Source organism: Tachyglossus aculeatus, chromosome 1 (assembly GCF_015852505.1).
Source record: "Tachyglossus aculeatus isolate mTacAcu1 chromosome 1, mTacAcu1.pri, whole genome shotgun sequence".
Lineage (NCBI taxonomy): Eukaryota > Metazoa > Chordata > Mammalia > Monotremata > Tachyglossidae > Tachyglossus > Tachyglossus aculeatus.
In genome coordinates this window covers 109,398,098-109,408,135 of record NC_052066.1, presented here as the reverse complement: position 1 = coordinate 109,408,135, position 10,038 = coordinate 109,398,098, and the positions used below count along the sequence as shown (strand labels likewise).

At 45.6% G+C, this 10,038-nt stretch overlaps 1 non-coding gene across 1 annotated transcript; it reads left to right on the top strand.

The window, feature by feature from the left end:
* The first annotated feature begins 3,377 nt into the window (after positions 1–3,377).
* LOC119935824 lies at positions 3,378–3,515 on the top strand. Its single transcript, XR_005453454.1, has one exon. It is a non-coding gene; the product is annotated as a small nucleolar RNA SNORA7 (small nucleolar RNA).
* The last annotated feature ends 6,523 nt before the right edge of the window (positions 3,516–10,038 follow it).

Below are 10,038 nucleotides of genomic sequence, written 5' to 3'. Positions count from 1 at the left end.
AATGAATGCAGACAACAATAAAGTGGTGGGCACAAATTCCCCAAGTATGCAGATGAAAGTATAATTTGCATAATGTGGGCAATGATTTTTGCAAAGTGATAACCAATCAACTGTCCTAATGTTAGACAGCCCTAAGGCCAGGCAATCAACAATTATTTAAATATCACCAAGGTGAATAGCATTGTACTCTGTGAGAAGCAGCATGAAGCAGGAAGCAGCATGAAGAAGCAGGGTGAGAAGCAGCATGGCTCAGTGGAAAGAGCGCGGGCTTTGGAGTCAGAGGTCATGGGTTCAAATCCCGGCTCTGCCAATTGGCTCTGCCAATTGTCAGCTGTGTGACTTTGGGCAAGCCACTCAACTTCTCTGTGCCTCAGTTACCTCATCTGTAAAATGGGATTAAGACTGTGAGCCCCCTGTGGGACAACCTGATCACCTTGTTACCTCCCCAGCACTTAGAACAGTGCTTTGCACATAGTAAGCGCTTAACAAATGCCATCATTATTATTATTACTCTGTGATTGGTTGCTTTGAATAAATATTACATGGTAGACTAAGTCTTCAGGATATTACAGTACAATAGAAGAGAAAAAAAAGACAAATGAAACCAGAAGATAATATCAATTATGAGAACAAGATAGACATGAAATCTGAGAGGTAACATCAATCAATCAATCATATTTATTGAGCGCTTACTGTGTGCAGAGCACTGTACTAAGCGTTTGGGAACTACAAGTTGGCAACATATAGAGACAGTCCCTACCCAACAGTGGGCTCACAGTCTAGAAGGGGGAGACAGAGAACAAAACCAAACATATTAACAAAATAAAATGAGTAGAATAGATATGTACAAGTAAAATAAATAAATAAATAAATAGAGTAATAAATATGTACAAACATATATACAGGTGCTGTGGGGAAGGGAAGGAGGTAAGATGGGAGGATGGAGGGGGGTGAGGGGGAGAGGAAGGAGGGGGCTCAGTCTGGGAAGGCCTCCTGGAGGAGGTGAGCTCTCAGTAGGGCCTTGAAGGGAGGAAGAGAGCTAGCATGGCGGATGTGGGGAGGGAGGGCATTCCAGGCCAGAGGGATGACATGGGCTGGGGGTCGACGGTGGGACAGGCGAGAACGAGGCACGGTGAGGAGATTAGCAGCAGAGGAGTGGAGGGTGCGGGCTGGGCTGTAGAAGGAGAGAAGGGAGGTGAGGTAGGAGGGGGCGAGGTGATGAAGAGCCTTGAAGCTGAGGGTGAGGAGTTTCTGCCTGATGCGGTAGCCACTGGAGATTTTTGAGGAGGGGAGTAACATGCCCAGAGTGTTTCTGGACAAAGACAATCCGGGCAGCAGCATGAAGTATGGATTGAAGTGGGGAGAGACACGTGGATGGGAGATCAGAGAGAAGGCTGATGCAGTAGTCCAGATGGGATAGGATGAGAGCTTGAACGAGCAGGGTAGCGGTTTGGATGGAGAGGAAAGGGCGGATCTTGGTAATGTTGCGGAGCTGAGACCGGCAGGTTTTGGTGACGGCTTGGATGTGAGGGGTGAATGAGAGAGTGGAGTCGAGGATGACACCAAGGTTGCGGGCTTGTGAGTCGGGAAGAATGGTAGTGCCATCAGCAGTGATGGGAAAGTCAGGGAGAGGGCAGGGTTTGGGAGGGAAGACAAGGAGTTCAGTCTTGGACATGTTGAGTTTTAGGTGGTGGGCAGACATCCAGATGGAGATGTCCTGAAGGCAGGAGGAGATGCGAGCCTGGAGGGAGGGGGAGAGAGCAGGGGCAGAGATGTAGATTTGGGTATCATCAGCGCAGAGATGATAGTTGAAGCCGTGGGAGCAAATGAGGTCACCAAGGGAGTGGGTGTAGATCGTGGCCTGGTGGAAAGAGGACAGGTTTGATAGTCAGGAGAGCTGACTTCTAATTCTGGTTCTATCACTCAACCTATCTGTGCCTCATTTTCTTCATCTGTAAAATGGAAATTCCATTCGGGGTCTCCCTCCTACTTAGTCTGTGAGATCCATGTAGGGCAGGAACTCTGTCCAATTTGATTAACTCTTTTCTACCCCAGCAGAGTGGTGCTTGACATCCCTTAAAAAACTACTTTTATTAGTGTCACAAAGAGCAAGATTAAAACAGGGGCTCCAGGAGATCCAGGCTAAGGGTTGGGCTCCAAACAACCCACAATACAACTCTACCCATCATGAGAGTTGCTGCTGTCAACACACCAACCTCCACCCCTATCAAAAACAAGGCTTGAGGGGGAGCACAGCCAAAATGATAATGCCTTGGCCCCTAGTATCTCCCCTTCCCACAGTGGAACTCCCTCCCTTCCTTGCAGGTTGGATCAGTTTGTAGGAAGAACATGTGGGAGGCATGCAGGAGATGCAACTCCCAGCAAGCAAGAGTCAAGTGGGGGCTGCAGTCCTGGTCAACGCAGCTCAGAAGCCAAGCTCTGCTTCATTGAATGGGGAAAGGAAGAAAGCCCCAGATCTTCAGGCAGAGAAGCAGGGAGGATGGATCGACCTGTCCTCTCCTAGCCATTCCCCAAACACATTTTGTTTCTCTAATGCCAATCTTCTCACTATACCTTGATCTCATCTCACTCACAGCTGACCTCTCATCCATGTCCTGCCTCTGGCCTGGAATGCCCTCCCTCCTCATATCTGACAGACAACTACTCTCCCCCACTTGAAAGCCTTATTGAAGGCACATCTCCTTCAAGCGGTCTTCCCTGACTAAGCCCTTTTTTATTTTTCTTTCTGACTTGTTCCCTTTATTCATCGCCCTCCCATCCCCACAGCACTTACGTACATATCTGTAATTCATTCACTTATATCGATATCTGTTTCCCCCCTCTAGACCGTAAACTCATTATGGGAAGGGAATGTGTCTGTTATATTGTTATATTATACTCTCCCAGGGGCTTAATATAGTGTTCTGTAGACTGTAAGGGCTAAACAAATGTGATTGGCTGAATGACTGACTAACTGATGGAGCAGCATGGCTAAGAGGCAAGAGCACGGGATTGGGAGTCAGAGGATGTGGGTTCTAATTCTAGCTCCACCACTTGTCTGCTGTGTGACCTTGGGAAAGCCACTTAACTTCTCTGTGCCTCAGTTACCTCATCTGTAAAATAAGGATTAAGACTGTGAGCCTCATGTGGGACCACCTGATTACCTTGTATCTACCCCAGCTCTTAGAACAGTGCTTGGCACATAGTAAGCGCTTAATAAATACCATCATCATCATCATCTGGAAGGAAGACCACCAGCTGCTGCTGCAGCACTACTTGCTGAAATGCTTTCAGTCCCATTATTAATAACAAATAGCCCCATCAGTGAGCATGCATGCTCCAGGCTTGATCCCATCTACATTTAGTAATAATTGATGCCCCTCTCAAGGTCTCACCTGGAGAGTTTCCAGTCCTCTACCAGTTTTGACTTTGGGAGGGAGAGTCAAGCAGAGGCATACCCATTCCATTCCTAGTTTGAGCAGCGGCTAGTGAGTGGAAGGCAATCAGCTAGGAGTTAAAACTCACTAGTGTCGGGCAGCAGCGGCATGGGAGAAACTAGAGGGTGGAGACTCAAGTTTACCATGCGGAAGGAGGCAATGGTAAACCACTTCCATATTTTTACTAAGATAACTCTATGGATACACTACCAGAAAGATTGCAGATGGAGGTGGGGCATTCTGGGACAGATGTGTTCATGATGTTGCTACGGGTCGGAAATGACTCAATAGCATAAGACAAGACAAATAATTGATGGGGAATTAGTGAAGTAAATAAGACTGAGCCTGGAGGATACATTTGAGTGATCAGTCCTGGCTGACCTGGGTAGCCAGTGTGGGGTGGGGAGAGGTGCCTCACTAGACATTAATCAGCTAAAACAGGGAGACAATTCCATTTTTTTAATGGTATGTATTAAGCACTTACTATGTGCTGGGCACTATACTAGGCACTGGGGTAAGATACAAGCTAATCAGGTTGGATGCAGTCCCATGTCTCTTGCAGTCTCAATTCCTATTTTACAGATGAAGTAACTGAGCATCTGAAAAGTGTAGTGACTTGTCCAAGGTCACAGAGCAGACAAGTGGTGAAGTCAGGATTAGAACTCAGGTTCTTCTGAATCCAAGGCCTGTGCTCTATCCACTAGGCCACACTGATTCTCAATGACACCATACCCAGCATGAATAATGGAATGCTGTGCCGCTTCATGTGAGGTCCCCATAAAATCCATTAGCTCCAAGCCTGTAAGGCGGAGAACACAGCCCTGGGGCTCCAAGGACTCTGGGACAATGGGTCTGGGCATCCCACTCAGATGGCCATATCTATTACCAAAGACATAGTCTGTGCTTATGGGAGCCGATGCTTGGTGAAGGTCTCAGGCCTCTTGCTCGGAAGACATGGGTTCCCTCCAGATCTCAAGAGTTTCATATTCATTGCTTGGTGAGCCCTTTAGAGAAATGATTTCATCCACAGGCAGATTAAGCCAAGAGACACAATACTTTGTCCTCTCGGTGTTTATTTTAAAATTATTATTACATGTTCCCTTTTCCTTTAGGAACACTAAACAGGCAGTAATGTTGCACAGGATTTCATTCAAACCGATTATGGACAGCTGAGCCCAAGAAAAGTCAGTGGCAAAATCTGTGATATCATACACCATGGCTCGTGCCCAAAACACTGATGACTGTCTCCACCATCATTAACCAATAAGTACATCAAGGCCTGGAACAGCTGCCTGGGAATTGTCGCTAAGTTATTTCTAGCTGATTCATTCCTTTTTGAGGTTTTCCTCCATGTTCAGATTATCTGTCCAGGTACGCTCTATTTATGCTGGAGCCATGATGTCTATATTTACCAGGTCAGCCCTTGGTAAAGGGAGGTGTCACTCAAGCCTCCTCTTCCTTGGAGGCCCAGGGGAGGACGGTTCTGGAATTGGGCTGACATGTCTGTGGCAATGTGGCCAACTGTGACGAGGCTGCCAGGTGTGACTCCAAATGGCCAGGTGTTCCCTACAGAAGCACAACATCTATATAATCACAATGATAATAATGATGGTATTTGTTAAGTGCTTACTATGTTCTTGGCTAAGCTCTGGGGTAGATATAAGGTTATGAGTTCGGATTTAGTCCCTGTCCCTTATGGGGCTCCTAGTCTTAATCCTCATTTTACAGATGAGGTAACTGAGGCACAGAGAATAATAATTAAAATAATAATAATAACAATTCTGGTATTTGTTAAGTGCTTCCTATGTCCCAAGCACTGTTCTAAGCACTGGGGTAGATACAAGGTAATCAGGTTGTCCCATACGGGGCTCACAGTCTTAATCCCCATTTTACAGATGAGGTAACTGAAGCCCAGAGAAGTGAAGTGACTTGCCCAAGGTCACACAGCAGAAAAGTGGGGTCACAACACAGACAAGTGGCAGAGGTAGGATTAGAATCCAAGTCGTCCTGAATCCCAAACCCATGCTCAATCCTGTAGCCCACGCTGCTCCTGGCTTTGATGAGTTTGTACCTAGGACTTTCCCCAGAAAATTGGGAGAGGGCTTGTCCTTTTCAGCCAAACGTTTTGTGAAGACTGGGGTGTCAAGAAATAGGCTCTAAAGGAAGGATCAATCCTGAACAGGGAAAAGCCATCATTCTCTTAGACAGTGAACACCCTGCTTGTATTATAACTACCCCGGGCTTAATACAGCACTTGGCACATAGTAAGTAATTGTAATTGGGGTATGTGTTAACTATTTACTTTATGCCAAGCACATACTAAGCACCAGAGTAGGTACAGGACAATTAGGTCCCATATGGGACCCCCAGCCTAAGTAGAAGGGAGAACAGGGATTGAATCCCCATTTTGCAGATGAGGGAACTGAGGCGCAAAGAAGGAAAGTGACTTGTCCAAGATCACCCAGCAGATAAGTGGCCGAGCCGGAATTGGAACCAAGGACCTCTGACTGCCAAGCCTATGCTCTTTCCACTAGCCATGCTGCTTCCCAAAGTGCTTAACAAATAGCACAATTATTGTTATCATACAACAAGAATCTGTCTTTACATCAAGTAGTGAGGAAGTGGGAGGGAATGCTCAATCATGCCTGGCTCTTTCCAGCTACACTCACACACATAGCTAGGATATAACCATCCGTGCCATTATCTTTGAAAATGAAGTATGGCTAAGGGTTTATAAGTTTCAGGATGTGGGCTAAAATCAGGGAACAAATTCCTTCCCTGAATAATGTGGACACACAAGAGGGTTAACTCCAAGACCACGCTAGGGTCATGGGATATATATTTATCACATTAGGTGGCAATCCAAAGCATGGCATGTTGGCCAGGAGTTTGGACATGAACAAAGCCCAGTTTGCTTACATCCCCGAGCAGACATTAGTCACCCTTCTATTGAAGCATCTCTCCCTATGACCTCCCATTTCTGACATTCTTTTTCTATGTACAGTGGTTACCTTTCAAGAGCCCAGCCCCTCGTTGAAGAGAACAACGTTTCTCCTTGACAGAAGTTTTCAGTGTTCTCTTTGAGTAAGTACCACATCTGTGATTTCACTGTCCATTAGCACTTGGAAGTGTCAAAGGTGAAAATGGCACTCTGCCTTTGGAAAGTCAACCCACACGTGACATTTCCCCCTTTTAAGTATGTAGAAGCACCCTCATTTTTGGGGAGCTGAATGAGTCTCTAGTCTCTGAAGCTTAAAGGAGACCACATTTCTCAGAGGCGGTCAAAGCTCACAACAGTGTCCGGGAAAACAAAGGGCTTCAGCCAGCTCCATGGGAGTATCAATCAATGGTATTTATTGAGCATTTTATGTGTGCAGAGCACTGTACTAAGTGCTTGGGAGGAAGTAGTGTGTTCTCCTGGAAAGGGTTTGTGTCTGAATCAAGTGACTTGGATTCTCCTCCCAGCTCTGACACTGGTCTGCTGCATGTCCTTCAGCAAGCCGTTTATCCTCTCTGTGATTCAGCTTCCCCATCTGTAAACTGAGATTCACAATCCCTGCCTCTCCCTACCTCATGGGAACAAAAGATGATCAGCAGTGGAAAAGTGCTTTGGAAAACTGAAACACTCTACAACTCCAACATGTTTTCCCACCCGAAGCAGCGTGGCCTAGTAGACAAGAGCAAGGGCCTGGAAGTCAGAAGGACCTGGGTTCTAATTCCGGCTCTGCCACATGTCTCCTACTTGACAAGTCACTTCACTTCTCTGTGCCTCAGCTACCACATCTGTATAATGGGGATTAAATCTTACTCCCTCCTACTTAGACTGTGAGTCCCATGTGGGACAGGGACTGTGTCCAAACTGATTAGCTTGTATCTATCCCAGTGCTTAGAGCAGTGCTTGGCACATAGTAAGTGCTTAACAAGTACCATAATTATTATTGTTGTTGTCATTATTACAATAAAATAGAGTTGGTAGACATGTTCCCCGCCCATATTGAGCTTATAGTCTAGAGGACTCCAACAAGAGCCTGCCAGCTCAGAGTCATCAGGCCCAGAGTAAAAATCCTCCTCCAGAAAGGTAGATGATGCATTTTTTTATATGGTTAAGAGTTTACTATGTGCCGGGCACTCTACTAAATGCTGGAGTACTTACAAGGTAATCCGGTTGGACACAGTCCTGTCCCACAAGGGGTTTACGGACTTAATCCCCATTTTACATATAAGGTAACTGAAGCACAGAGAAGTTAAGTGACTTGCCCAAGGTCACACAGCAGACAAGTGGTAGAGCTGGGATTAAAATCCAGGTCCTTCTTATTTCCAGGCCTGTGCTCTAACATTAGACCATGCTGCTTCAGTCCATCAATAAATGTGATTGACTGACTGACTTAGGAAAACACATTGGAGTGCTGCAATTTTCCAAAGTATTTTCCCATCGCTGATCATCTTTTGTTTCTGTGAAGTAGGGAGAAGCAGGAATTGTGAACCTCACTTTACAGATGGGGAAGCTGAGTCACAGAGGATAAATGGCTTGCCAAAGGTCACACAGCAGGCCAGTGTCAGAACTGAGACTAGAATCCAAGTCACTTGCTTCAGACTCAGAAGACCACACCTGCCTCCTCTCCTATGACCAGAGCCTGTCAATCCTGGTCCCCAGCTTTCAAGGATCCTCAAATGGGACCAAGCCCTGGGGTTTAAAAAGGAGAGATAGTGACAAACAGAGGGAAGCGGTAGAGTGAAAAAAATCTGTTTAAAGAATGATGGTCATTGGTCTGGTAACAATCATACCCCATATATCATTCGGGTGGGGGAAGCAGCAAGGCATAGTGGATAGGGCACATGTCTGGGAGTCGGAAGGTTATGGAATTCTAATCCTGGCTCCACTAGTTATCTGCTTTATAGCCTTGGGCAAGTCACTTCACTTTTCTGTGCCTCAGTTACCTCATCTGTAAATGGGGATTGAGACGGTGAGCCCCACATGGGACAGGGACTGTATCTAACCCAATTTGCTTGTTAGCACCCCAGCACTTAGTTCAATGCCTGGCACATGGTAAGAACTTAACATATGCCATAATTATTATTAATTATTAACAAATACCATATTCATTCATTCAATAGAGAAGAGGAGGAAACAGATGGTGAAAAGGTAGAAAAACCTGACTGGGAGGGGAGAAGTGGAGGAGGAGAGTCCGACTGGGAAGGGTGTAGGGTAGTGAGGGTGATGGGGCGGGGGGGGGGGGAAGAGAGAGAGAGAGAGAGAGAGAGAGAGAGAGGGAGGGAGAGAGAGAGAGAGAAGGAGAGAGAGAAAACCAATTCTTTCAGCCTGTCTTAGACATAGAGCATTAGGGAAAGAACTTGGAAAACAAGAACCTCTATATTGAAAAGTGCAGGGGCAGACCCATGAACCTGGAGAGGTACAGGGAACAAGAAATTTTCAAGGAGGAATCAAAAGGTTCTCCATTGATCATTAGCTTGTTATTCAGGATTTCTATTGATCATTACCTTATCCTTTGGTCATCAGCCCAAAATGTCTCTAAACCATCAAGGGGAAATTGAGAGCTTCTTTTAATCTTATAGATCTTCAAGGGTGGGAGAACCTTCCAGAAACACATTCTAGGATGTTCCAACCCTTATGACCCAGAAATTGCTCCACTATCTCACCCAACCCCCTCCTGCCATGGGAAGCATTTTGTTTAGCCATGAGCCGCCATTTCCGAACAACACTGACTTCCTTAACACAAGCCTTCCACTCCAGGATAGTATAGAATTTGTTTTTAAACTTGTTGACTAGAAGTCTGGGGCTCACAGAGGCTCCGTCTAAAAGGCGGACACCAGCCTGTAATGATTCATGAGCATTCCCGCTCAAAGACAACAACCGACCACTGCCAAACACATGGAACACGGCATCAGAAATAGAATTTGCAACTGCAAAGGTCCAAGAAACACAGAGTTCAACCATGGGAGCAGAGAAACTGATAAACCAAAATGCTCCATGCAATTATGAGGTTCCCCAAACATGGCAGATTTCAAAACACTGCTCACAGGTGATCGATTCTCCTAGGGAATCTAAAATAGTAAACTGTACTTTGGAGATAAGTACTTACCTGCATCTACTTACACTATTGTAGTCTCCCAATAATAACAATAATAACAACTGTGGTAGTGTTAAGTGCTCACTATGTGCCAAGAACTGTGCTAAGTACTGGAGCATTTACAAGATAGTTTGGATACAGTCTCTGTACCAAATGGGTTCAGAATCTAAGGGACGCAGCACAAAAAACATTCATTCATTCATTCATATTTATTCATTCATTCAATCATATTTATTGAGCGCTTACTTTGTGCAGAGCACTGTACTAAGCACTTGGGAAGTACAAGTTGGCAACATATAGAGACAATCCCTACCCAACAACGGGCTCACAGTCTAGAAAACAGGCTCACAGTCTAGAATAAAACAGCATGGTCTAGTGGAAAGAGAATGAATCTGGGAGCCAGAGAATCTGGGTTCTAATCCGAGCTCTGCCACTTGTCTTCTGTATAACCATGGGCAAATCACATAACTTCTTTGTGCCTCAGTTTCCTCAACTGCAAAATGGGGTTCAAT